The following is a 12,492-nucleotide window of genomic DNA, read 5'->3' as shown; positions in this document are numbered from 1 at the left end:
TCTCTCCCATCAGAAGAGAAAGGAAAGGTTTGAGGCAAGAGAAGGAAAGAAGGGAGTCACTCATCAGCCACAGTTTAAATCACGACATACTGTCCTAACAGGATTCTCTACAGCCTTGACAGAAGCACAGTTTATGAAAAACAAAACAAAATGAAACCAAAGTCAGAAGGCTTGTCCTCAGCATACTGGCATAACCAAGAACAATCTGAGATGGATCTTGTAGATGGGAAGGCAGTGGGGCATGCATCTGCTGTGCAGATAATTTTAGCTGTTTGAGAGCATCATTACCTGTGTTCATACAAACTCGCAGGGAAGCATTGGGGTGAAAAGAACTTGGCCTAGGAGTCACATAGGACTGGGTGTGAATTTTGACTCAACTGAAAAAGTACATAACCTCTCTCAGCCACAGTTTCTTCATTAGTAAAATAGACAAGAAAATAAGCCCCCAAGGATTGCTGTCAGGAGTAAATGAGATGTAAAACCCTTGAAGAATATCTATCCTATAAGACTGCTTGGTCTGACTGTTACGCCTGACCCTAAGTCTTCTCTCACAGAGTGGTAGTGAGTCGTCCATCTCTCCTCTCCTCTATTCTCTTCAACAACACCATGGACGCATGATTGGCTAATCTATTTCTTCTGTTTGCCATGACTTGTTGCAAATGGACGAAATAGAGCATCTTGAAATGGAGCATTTTGTAATTTAACTGATTTAATGAGTCAGAAATTACTCAGCACATTTTAAAACACAGTATCTGATTTACACCTTGACTAGCATTTAAAGCCTGCAGTTCTTCCACCACTCACCCAGAACTCACACTCCTGAAGAAGGGACTCTCCAAAGTTCAGGGAGAGGGACCCTTTGAAGTCAGTACCCACTCCTACTTCCTACCTCAGTCCTGCTGAGTACTTACTGTGGGGAGAGAAAGGGAAGGAAGGTGTGGGAGGTAGACGTGGTGTTTAGTTTGACTATCAATAGGAAATAATAGCTATACTTCTTAAGTAATGGATAAAAATCCAAGGCTTCTGATGAATGAACAAAAGAAAGAATCTAAGAGTCTGGATACCACTGTGTTCACTTGGTAGGGAAAAAACCCACATTTACTCTTCATTCCATTGGACACATCATAAGACAATTTTTATCCATAAGAAAACACATACATATTTAATTTTCTCCACCTTTAAGTCTCTTTTTAGACTAGGGTTATTTACCTGTGGTTCATTGATGGGTTAAAGGGGCTCATTAACCCACTAAAATTAAGGGCAAAGTTCTTGTGTATGTGTAGGTTTCTATGAAAAGGAAGTTTTTATTTGATTCTCAGAGGGGTTTGTGACCCACCCCTAAATGTACACACAATGACAAACTACTGGGCAAACCACCTCAGAGCCTGGTCCCTTCTCTGTCTGTAATGGGGGCTCTTTTCATGGTTATCAATGGGGATGCTGTTGACATCTGGGGCTGGGTGATTTGTCATTGGTAGAACTGTTCCACTCAATATATGTTAAGCATCCCTGGCATCTGCCCATTAAGTGCCAATATCATTTCCTAGTCATTGTGACAGCCAAAAATGGTCCCATACATTTCCATATCCCTCTTAAAGGGCAATACCTCCCCTGGCTGAGAAGATCAGGTTCACTTTCCCCATCTTCTCTTTCTTCATCAGAAAAATGCAGGAGGTAAGCGAGATGACCTCTAGTGGCCCTTCCAGCTCTATGATTCAGTAGTATCTCATACATCACTCCCAACCCCTGCCCCTAGTGTAATGCTTGTTCCTACTCATCCCACTACGCTGACAGATGTGTGCCCCTTGGGGGGACCTGCAAGGTACCATAAAAATTGCAAAGAACTGAGGCCTTGGTCCTAGACTTGGCTCTGCCCGTGGTTAGCTGCGTGACTTTGGGCAGTCCTTTAGCATCCCTGGCTTTAACCTCCATCAACTGTAAAAAGGATGAGTTGATTTAGAAGGTCAATGCCAGCTCTAAAATGGGATGATTCTTTGCAGTAATGACCATAGGGTCTATGAGATTTCTGTACATCAAGGAAGTTCCTAGAAGTCTATTCTCAGATATTAAAATAAGTCCTCCTTTAGGAAACACACACACACACACACACACACACACGTACGTGTATGGTGTTCTTATAAGGCTGAGTCAGAGCAAGATACTCCACATACCCCTCCGCCCCATTACCCTAAGTGTTAGATGACACAAATGAGATGCCTAAGAGAAAAAGTCTTATGGGAGGGAATATCCTATTTGGCCTTATTGACGAGAATCCAAGAATCTGCACAGCCTTAAGGAAACTGTGAGGCACAAAGCTCAGCTGTTAACTCCTCTAAGAGGCCTTCTTTACCTCCTACAGCAGAGTTAAGCACTCAAAACATAATTTAAATGCATTTTTATTGATTCATTAATTTTGTCAATAGCTGTTATTTGCTAATCTATTTACCTCTGTATCAAGTACATGAGGTCTTTAAACACAGAGATCATGTAAAATTTCTCTTTGCCTTGTTGATACAAGCCCAGCACAGAGGCTGAAACATAGTAGGGACCCAGATAAATGCAAAAAAGCAGGAATAAGGTTGGCCCATGGGCTAGAGAGAAATGAGATGACTAAAACAAGCTTAGCGGGCTTCTAGGTGGGGCTGGCTCATGACAGTTTGTAAATGTAGGCTCCAAGCTTTGTCTCCTCTGACTCCTATAGGAGAGTCAGAGCAGCATCTGTTGTGTTAATCACTCCCTGCAAACAAGACACTTCCTGAACTCACACACTATCTGGGCAATTGTGTGAAGCCACCATACTGTTAATTCCTGCTATTTCTCTCTCGTGAACAGCATCTAATGGGCAGAAAGACCTTCTGCATTTTTCTCCAGAGACTTGACACCACATAAGAAATTATTTCCAAGAAATCACTTTTGAAATACTGAATTCAAATTTTCCTAGTCAAAAATGACAGCCTTGTAGTAGGAAGTTTGTGGACCTTGTGAGAGAGGTTTTGAACATAGTATTGAGAAGGTTAAAAAATTAATATTTTTCTAATGACAAATGTGATGTGGTTGTTTCCAACTCCGCAGACAATTTGCCTCCACAGGGTTTTCAAGCACTGCCTATTCTCTGGTCCTCCTCCTGTTTCCCGATTCTTTCCATTCTACAGCAGAACTCTTGACCTCCTCTCTCAACCAGTGAGCTGTGTCTTGCCTGGTCTCTACAATTGTCCATTTTGGCCCCTTGGGGATGGTGAGGAGGGCATGGTGTTGGGGGAAGGGCAAGGCAAGATTGGCCAGATGTTGGGGTAGAGTTTGTGGATCGAAAGCAGGGTAGCGTGTTCATTTGAGGTAACTAGGAGTAGCAAAAACCAAAGAATAACAGAAGGTAGTGCCAAAAAAGTGGTTGTGTCAAGAGGATGGCTTGGGGGCTTTGGAACTTCAATAATTTCATCAGCAATCCCTCTGCCCAAGCTGCACCAGAGAGAGTGAGGGCTGAGATTATGATCCTTTTCCTGACAGAGCTGTATGTTGCTTTAGTGAGCCTGGAGGGGTAGGGGTGTGTGTGTGTGTGTGTGTGTGTACATTCTTCGAACAGGCAGTCTTATAAAAAAAACAGGGAGAAAATCCTGGCAGCAGAAGTTGGAGATTATGACCAAGGAATGGAGCCAGGCTGCAGCCATATTTGACTGCCAAGATCCTCTTGAGGGCAGAAGATGCTCATGATACCTGCCTATTTCTGGGCAGGACTCAGAAAATCCCTTCTATGGATTAGGACCAGCAGCCTCCAGTCTTCTTCCCAGCTCCATCCAGCAGCCAAAAGCAGCAGCAGGTGGTAGGAAGGACACAGGGTTAGGAGAAAGATCTGGATTCACCTTTTAGACTTGCCTCTGCAGATCAGCTATGCAACCTAGGGAAAGTCACAAACTCTCAGGGTTTTAATTGGTTTATCTCCAAATAAAGATACTAAACAGGTTTCAAGGTCCTTTAGAATCTTAAATTTATTCAAATAACATTTATTTAGTGCCTACTATGTGCCAGGTACTTTCTAGGTGCTGGAAATACAGCAGCAAACACAAAAGACTAAAATACTTGTCCTCAGCTTGCATGCTAGTGGTGGGAGGCAGAGGGTAAAGATAATAATAACCTATACTGTAGTTTAGAAGGTGACCAGTATTGTGGGATGAAATAGAGCAGAGTAAGGAAAGGAGGACTTTGATTGGGGGAGGGGAGAATTGCAAAATCTCTAATATCTTATTTTCTGGAATCTCAGAGAATGCTTTCAAAGGCAAACCTCTGAGAAATGGGGATATGATGCCTATTAAGCTGAGATAATCAAAAATAGGAAAAAGAGGTTTATCTTTCATAAGATTTGGGAATATTCTTAATTAGCATCCCTTCCCCCAACACTAGCTCACTCCAGGAGGAGGAAGTAGATCTTATTTTTAATACTCACTCAAGGTTTGGTGTGGGAGTATTGACATGAAAGTCCTTGAAGTTCAGGATGGGGTGGTACGATTGCAAACTTCCCTACATATTCCTTGGGAACCCCAGAGGAGGAGGTGTTTATAGGTGACAAGCAGCTTTGAGCTCTTCTCCCTAAGGCTCTGTAATTACTGGCAGTCTCAGATTTACTAGTCAGAAACATGTCTAACCACTCTAAATAGCAATGATAACTTCATATCATGTGAGAGTCCAATTAAAAACTGACTCAATAAATGAGCAATAACTCACTGGAAACCAAACTATCAGGGGTTGGAACACAGGAGAGAGTCAGACAGAAGGGCCAAGGAAAAGGTACCAGTTTCCCTTTCACTTTTCCTCTATCTGGACATATGCCAATGAGGCCATTTAATCTCTAGCAGCTCCTGGAGCCAGTGACCCCAGTGCTCCTTGATGAGTTTACATAAAGTACCTTCTGATTAGTAGTAGGGACAACGGTTCATGCCTGGAGAAGAATGGGACTAAGGCTCTGGGAGGACTGAAATCATTAGCCACCAAAGCATTTGAACATGCTGCAAGAGGAAACTCTCCCTCCTCCATCAATAAAGTATTCTCATTGTGTCAATGCTCATTTATCAGTTTTTAAAAGGTAGATCTGTTTCTTGCTGCCTCCCTCCCTCCCCCTCTTTCTCTATTTCTCTTTGCAGAACTAGCAGCATATTCATCTGAGTTCTGAGATCCAGCACTAATTGATTTATATAATTTTCTTAACTGTAAAGAGGTAGGTGGAAGAATGGAGGGGGAAAAACAAAGATTGACACATGGCCAATGTTGGCAGATGGCACTTGCCAGCCGGCAGACCAGGAGAACATCACAAGATGCACTTGTGCTTAACAAGTTAAAAAAAACTACTGGATGGTGGTTCCTGTTGACCATATGCAAGTAATGAATTTCCTGGCAGACATTTACTGTGTGAAGCCCAGTAGTTAACTGGCTCCCACATCTAATCCCAGAAAAGACAATGCTTGGAAAGGTCATCTGGAAATCAGGATATTTTCCAGAATGTGCATTATCTTGTAGCTTTCCAAATCTCTGTTTATCACATTATTCCATTCCCCATGGCCCCTTTTCTGAAAATTTAGCTATCTTGTTCTTCAGACTCTGAGACAAAAGAAATAAGCTGGTTGGAAAATGATGTAAAGTTTAGAGCAGAGAAGTATTCAGTAGGTTTCCTCTGCTGGCAACATTTATTTACACGGTTACCATTTATAATAACAGAGAAAGCCCTTCTGTTGTTAGATCATACCATATCATTACTGATGCTGTGAATGCCCAAAGCTCTCTGGATCTATTCTGTAGATTTCAGTAAAAATTTACAATATGCACTCTAGTTTTGAAGTAGAATAAACATGACTTCAGAGTCGGTCTTCTCTCCTCTGTGTTCCTAATTATTTCTACAATGTCCTCTATAATAGCACTTCTCAAACTTTTAGGTCCACATGAATCAGATTCTATTATGTCTAACCTGATGCCTGGGAGTCTGCATTTCTATAGTCTCCCAGGTAATGTCAAAGCTGCTTGTCCATGTACCACATTTTGAACAATAAAGGACTATATTTCTATGCCACAACTGCCCTGATATGGGCCCACATGATCTTGCTGGATTTCTGTGACAACTAACTGGCCCTTCTGTTCCAAGGACCTTTCTCCATACTGTCCAAGAAACCTTTCTAAAATGTAAATCTGACATCATCAATTCTCTTCTTACTGCCTCTGCAATGGCTTCATGATGCCCACACACGAAGTTTCAGCTCCTTATTGATGGTCTTTGGGCTTCTTCAGGATGGGGGGCTCTGCACCTAGCCAGCTTCTTCTGCCATTTCAGATCATAAGCTTGATGGCCTTGTGTGGTAGCCAGCTTCAAGATCTACTCAATGATCCCTGTTTCGTGCCTTTGTGTAGTCCCCTCCCATGCTGAATAGGGCTGATCTGTGTAACCTCTAGGATTCTGTGTGACTTCCAAGGTTATTACATAAAAGATATTTTGGTGTTCACCTTGCCCTCTCTTCAATCATTCACTCTGGGAGAAGACAGCTGTCATGTCACAAGGACATGTGAGTAGGTCTATCAAGAGACACACATGGTAAAGAACTGAGGAGGGCTCCTGTCCATTGCAACATGAGTAAAAGATTTTAGAAGCAGATCTTCTAGCCCCAGTCAAGCCTTCAGATAACTGTAGCTCCTGCTGACCCCTTGACCACAACCATAACCATATGAGAGACATTTCATTAGAATCTCCAGTTAAGCCACTCCTGAATTTCTTATCTATGGAAATTGTGAGGTAATAATTTTTTTATTGTTTTAAACCACTAAGTTTTGGGGTAATTTGTTATGCAGCAATAGTTGACTTCTATTCACAGTATATAGTTTCCCACATAGTGCTGGCCCTTCTTCTTGGGATATCCTTCATCTAGGATAACTCCTGTTCATCCTTTGAGATCCACTCTCTAGCTGCTTTCTCCAGGAAGCCTTAATTGACGTTTTCTTGCAAGATTTGAGCAGATGCCTCTCCGCTGGGCTGCCATGATGCCCTGGGCATGTCTCCATTCTTGTATTTGCTATAATGTGTAGTTATTATCTATATGTCTGACAGTCCTACTAGACTCTGTGAGCTCCTTAGAGGCAGAGGGCTATATCATTTTGGTATCCTCAGTGCCAGAGTAGCTGGTACATAGTAGGCACTCACTACATGTTGGAATAAATAAATGAACGAGTCAACTGCACTGGAATGGTGGCTCTACAGCAACTATATCCCTTTACCTTGGGAGTTTTTTTTTTTTTTGAGATGGAGTCTTGCTCTGTTGCCCAGGCTGGAGTGCAGTCGCGCGATCTCAACTTCACTGCAAACTCCGCATCCTGGGTTCACGCCATTCTCCTGCCTCAGCCTCCCGAGTAGCTGGCTCTACAGGCACCTGCCACCATGCCTGGCTTTTTTTTTTTTTTTTTTTGGATTTTTAGTAGAGACGGGGTTTCACTGTGTTAGCCAGGATGGTCTCGATCTCCTGATCTTGTGATCCACCCGCCTCAGCCTCCCAAAGTGCTGGGATTACAGGCATGAGCCACCATGCCCGGCCACCTTGGGCATTCTTTAAACAACCGTCACTACTTGCCTGACCAGCCATGTCACATGGGTCAGCCAATATGCAATCCATTGACTGTTTAATTTCCGGTTCTTGCTCACACCACTCACTGACTGACTGACTTTAGTGCACTTAATCAGGAGAACATATCAGAATTACCTGTGGAGATTTAAAAACTATACAGTAAACCTTCATTTAATGTCATCCACAGGTTCTTCGAAGCTGAGACTTCAAGCAAAACAACTTACAACAAAACCAGTTTTATTTTCTCTTCTACACTATGACGAAACAACACTGAACGTGTCATGTGAGGACCTACTGTATGTGGTTTTTCTTAAAGTCACAGTTGCCAAAAACCTATGGACAATGTTATGTGAGTACTTCCTATATTCTTATCTCAGTCCTGATCCCAAAGATTCTAAGTCACTAGTCATGTGGTAAGCTCCAGACATGCATATTTTAATTCTATAGGTGACTTTTCATACCAATGTTGATATTCATGAATTTGATATCTAATCTATGCCCCAAGGGAGATAGGTGGTTTATAAGAATACAATTAGTAAAACAAACAAACAACAGCAACAAAAAAAACCTAACAGCAACCCCCAAAACTCTTCAATAGGGCAGTACATTAACAAGCACAAGTGATGATAAGGCTGGGTGGAGGAAGAATATTATCCAGAAAATCTAGGCTAGGGAAACTACTGCAAGTGAACTAATTTTTTTAGAGCTTTCTTGGAGTCAAGGCAAAAAGAGATCTGAATATATTACACAATTATCAATATTTGCAAGGAGTAGCATATAAGTTTGTCAGTAAAGACAACCTTTGTCCTAGTATTGAATTATAAGAGGAATTTATCTTACAGGTCTTGATACAAGAGTCACTGGACAACACAATGAATGGTATCTTTGGTAAACTTTTTAAAAACAAAAAAGTATAGGAATGTTTCACATACAGCCGTTTTCAAGAAAAAGTCAAAAGCATAATGTTAAATTTTAGGTTGGTGAAGGTATTTCTACAAAGAGCCAAATAATAAAGTATATAGCTTCCCTGTTATCTGCCTTGATATAGGAGAACTATGGAATCTGGAGGGGAAAAAGCACGCATATTCCATTTATTTTCAATGATCTCATTCAGGCTTTCCACAGAAGCCCAACAGCAGACACCTCTTCATTCCACCTCCTTACTTGGAAGTCCAAACTTGGGATATTCTCTCACTGCAGTTCTGCTTGTCAAGGATGGCAGGTTGAGATGGAAAGGTTAGAGGTGTGGATTAAATGTGAGCACATTGGTTCACAAAGGCTCCCACACATTGGGTTCAGAATCACTGCACTGCAGCCTCAGCAAATGATAGGAGGATAGGTATATTTTATCTGCAAGTGCTAGTGCCGAAAGTGCTGCACTGTAGTGCAGGCTACAGTGATCACATTCAACCCAAAGTATGTGTTCTGCCTACCAACAGGTTGGGAGCTCAAGGACCCATTTTAAAATGAACTACTTCAAAGCTTCAAGGTAGAACATCAAACCTCAAAGAAATACAAAATGTTAGAGACAGGAACAAAAGCTGTCTGGAGGAAGTAAGTTAATAGAACACATAACCAAAGGATCCTGTCTTGCCTATGTCTGGCTATGATGATTCCTAGCAGATCTACACTAATCAGATCCATCTGGGTATATATAATCTTTGATTAATGTGAGTGTTCAGAATGATCAGCAGTGAGGCAGCTGTACTCAGCATTTCAGTATCTTGGTCACCATTTTGTTGGTGTTTAGAGATGACTGTGGTGAGTGCTGGTGCCCAGCAAGAGTCATTCCTGACCTCTGGACTGCTGCTACAGTGGAGTGTGTCCTTGGACGCCACAGTTCCCAACATCTACTGCCTTAGCCTTCCCAGTGATTTTGGAAGCATATAATTCCTTATATGCAATCCCTTTCTGCTTGAAATACCTAGAGTGATTTCTGTTTCCTGCACTGTTTTCCTGACTGACATGCCTGCATTATTTCATTTGGTCCCTTCAGTAAGCCTATAGGGTAGGTAACTTCACCACTGCTTGTTTTACGAATGACCTTCAAACCCTGTTCTTTTTATGGTAAGTGCTTTGCATATTCATGAACTCATCTTTTCTCCACAAATTTATACTTGCTTCATGGACTGTTCCAAAAGCCAGTGCATGCACTTAGACCATCACTACTTTTTTTTGTGTGTGATGAATTTGTAACCAAATCAGACAGAAACAATATAATGACAACTTGCAGAGGAATGATGCTATCTTTGCTACAAAACGGTGTTACATCTGTGGACATTAGTTCAATCCCAAGTTAGTTGGCTTCTTGCTGAGAATATCACAGTTTCAAGTTAATAGAATAAACTTCTAACCACAGACGTGCAGCTGCAAATCTGGCTCCTGCTCATGAGCAATCTGGACAAGAGAACATAGATGGCTGAAGTAATCTATTATTAACTGGGAAAATAGCGTGATAGATAGCTTTCTTCGGGTGAATTTTTTTTTTTTGAGACTAAGTCTTGCTCTATTGCCTAGGCCGAAATACAGTGGCACGATTATAGTTCACTGCAGCCTCAAACTCATGGAGTTTGAGCAGTTGGGACTAGGTATGTGCCACCACACTCAGCTAATTTTTTTAAAAAAAGTTTTCTTTTTTTGTTGTTGTTTTTTTAAGAGATGGGTTCTTACTACGTTTCTCAGACTGGTCTTGAACTCTTAGCCTCAAGTGATCCTCCTGCCTTGATCTCCCAAAGGGCTGGTATTACAGGTATGCATCATCACACTTGGTCTGTTACTTACTTCTTGAAAGTAGAATATCTAAACATTTTCACTTCTACTTCCCTGATACTCCATAATTCACCTCTGAGCTGGACAATGATTATTTCCTTTGCAGGATGAAAGAATGACTATTCCATAAACAGACAAAATAACTGCTCTGAAAAAGGCTCAAGTTAAAGGAAGAAAACAATTATTTCTGAACTGGATGTGCCTTTTGCAGTAGCTCTCCTATCCCTTGTCCTCTCACCGCAGCTGTGTGGTCTGGAAAAAGACAGCATGGCAGACTGACTTCTCCACCCTGCCCAAATGCTGCCTGCAAGTTTTGATTACATAGTTTTGGGATTATCTGTGTCCTTCTCTCTCTTCCATTGCTAATTTTGGGCCACTTCACTGTTTAGAAGTCTGTCCTTCCTGGGGTTGACATGAATGGTAAAATTCAAACTTAAGCAACAAACTTGACTTTTTAGTGTTATTAGAATTTCTAAGTATTATCATTCAAGAGCTTCTTTTCACCTTTCCAACAGGTCAGGGAACAAGGCTACAGTGTTCACAGATTTGGGGAAAAATTTCATTGTTATATTTATGGGATTCTCCAAGCACTGAAATGGTTTATTTTACTTTAATTGTGATCAGGATAGAATAGAAACGTAGCAAACAGTCCCAAACAAAGTATACTAGAAGAATTGATAGAGCTTTTAAAGGCAGCAAACACTCAGGTAATAACTTAGCTTCAGATGGCATGTTCTTTGCTACCTACTTCCTTATGCAGAAAATGGAATTCACCTAATTTCTCACTTGCCACCCCAGTTCCTTCCCTTTAATTTACCACTACAGTATTTCAATTATTTTTCTCTAAGAAAGTAAAAGCTTTCCAGTTCACCACACAAGGCTGTCTGGAGTCTTACAACACATATGGTCTCTACCTCACCTGGGGCATTCTCAGTAGGTCAGGATTTTTGCAAAGGAACACAGCAATTGGTTTACAAAGTGTTATAAACCATTGCCTATGATCTACAGCAACAGAGAGCTTCCAAAAATACACAGGTTTTAAGTATTTCAATACAGGTTCCCATTTTCACTCCATTAGCAGGGTATTCAGGACAAAAATTTGATTTATAATCATATACTTCAGGAATCTATTCTCAAGAGATTTGGAAAAGACGCCTGTCAGAAAAGGGAACATATTTGGAATTGTCAAGATTTCTGCAAAGCAACTCTTTTGAGTGAAAGGGGTGCAATTACTAGACTGTAAGTTCTTTGAAGGGAGCAACCATATCTTCTCTTGTGTGCATCCCCTGCCTAGTGGGGCTTGGCACACGGCGGGGACTTAATAACTAGCTAATGAACTGACTTCTCAGGAATTCACAAGTATTACAACACCCTCATCTCTAATGACAGTTAGTAGCCTCTAGGATATGTCTCCCTACTTTTCCACATGCTGTATCTTAGTTGGTGGGTGCACAGCAACCCAAAGCAGTGAAGATAAAAGCTCAGTGCTCTGTCTCTCCCATTTTTGTTTGAGCAATCTTTCTGCATTACTATGGTAACGTCTGGTACCAGGATGCTCTATAAATGAAAGTAGGGAGGAGGAGATCATGAGATTGATGTAGTTCATAGAAAATCTGCCCAGAGGGCAACCTCCTTGGCAATCTGCAAAACTTGTGCATGTCCTATTTTATAATAAATACATTTAAATAATACATGACACTATACAGAATAGATACAATATGTTGAAACAGATCCACTGAGCCCAGGAAAACTGCATTAAGTATGAAATTATAAGCAAGTGAATATTTTAAGACATGTGAAAAAATACCAGTGAGAATTTAGTCCACAGGCAGATAAGACACTCACTCATTTCAACACATAACGGTAATAGCTGCAGAATTCCAAAAATGAGTGTATGAGACTATGCTGAGTGGAGGCAGAATATTAAACTGAGCTATAACCTGAATGGTAAAGTACATTGGCAAAGGTAGTTATGAAGGGCAGGGATAACCTAAGGAAACAAATACATAGGTTAATGATACTTGCCCTCTGATATGTGCAACTTCAAGGCTGTTTATGACCAATGCTAGAATTTGAGACAGGTGAGGGAGAAAGGACATGAAGTAGCTGACAACTGAACCACAAACTGATGGTT

At 41.2% G+C, this 12,492-nt stretch overlaps 1 protein-coding gene across 9 annotated transcripts in view; it reads right to left on the bottom strand.

Moving 5' to 3' along the window:
- The window catches only part of TMEM108 (transmembrane protein 108), a 363,451-nt gene that overhangs the window by 121,110 nt on the left and 229,849 nt on the right, over window positions 1-12,492 (bottom strand). The gene's annotated exons all lie outside the window — the stretch shown is intronic.

This window comes from Gorilla gorilla, chromosome 2, assembly GCF_029281585.2.
Source record: "Gorilla gorilla gorilla isolate KB3781 chromosome 2, NHGRI_mGorGor1-v2.1_pri, whole genome shotgun sequence".
Classification (NCBI taxonomy): Eukaryota; Metazoa; Chordata; class Mammalia; order Primates; family Hominidae; genus Gorilla; species Gorilla gorilla.
The sequence above is the reverse complement of the archived record's forward strand: the minus strand, read 5'-3'. Positions and strand labels throughout refer to the sequence as shown.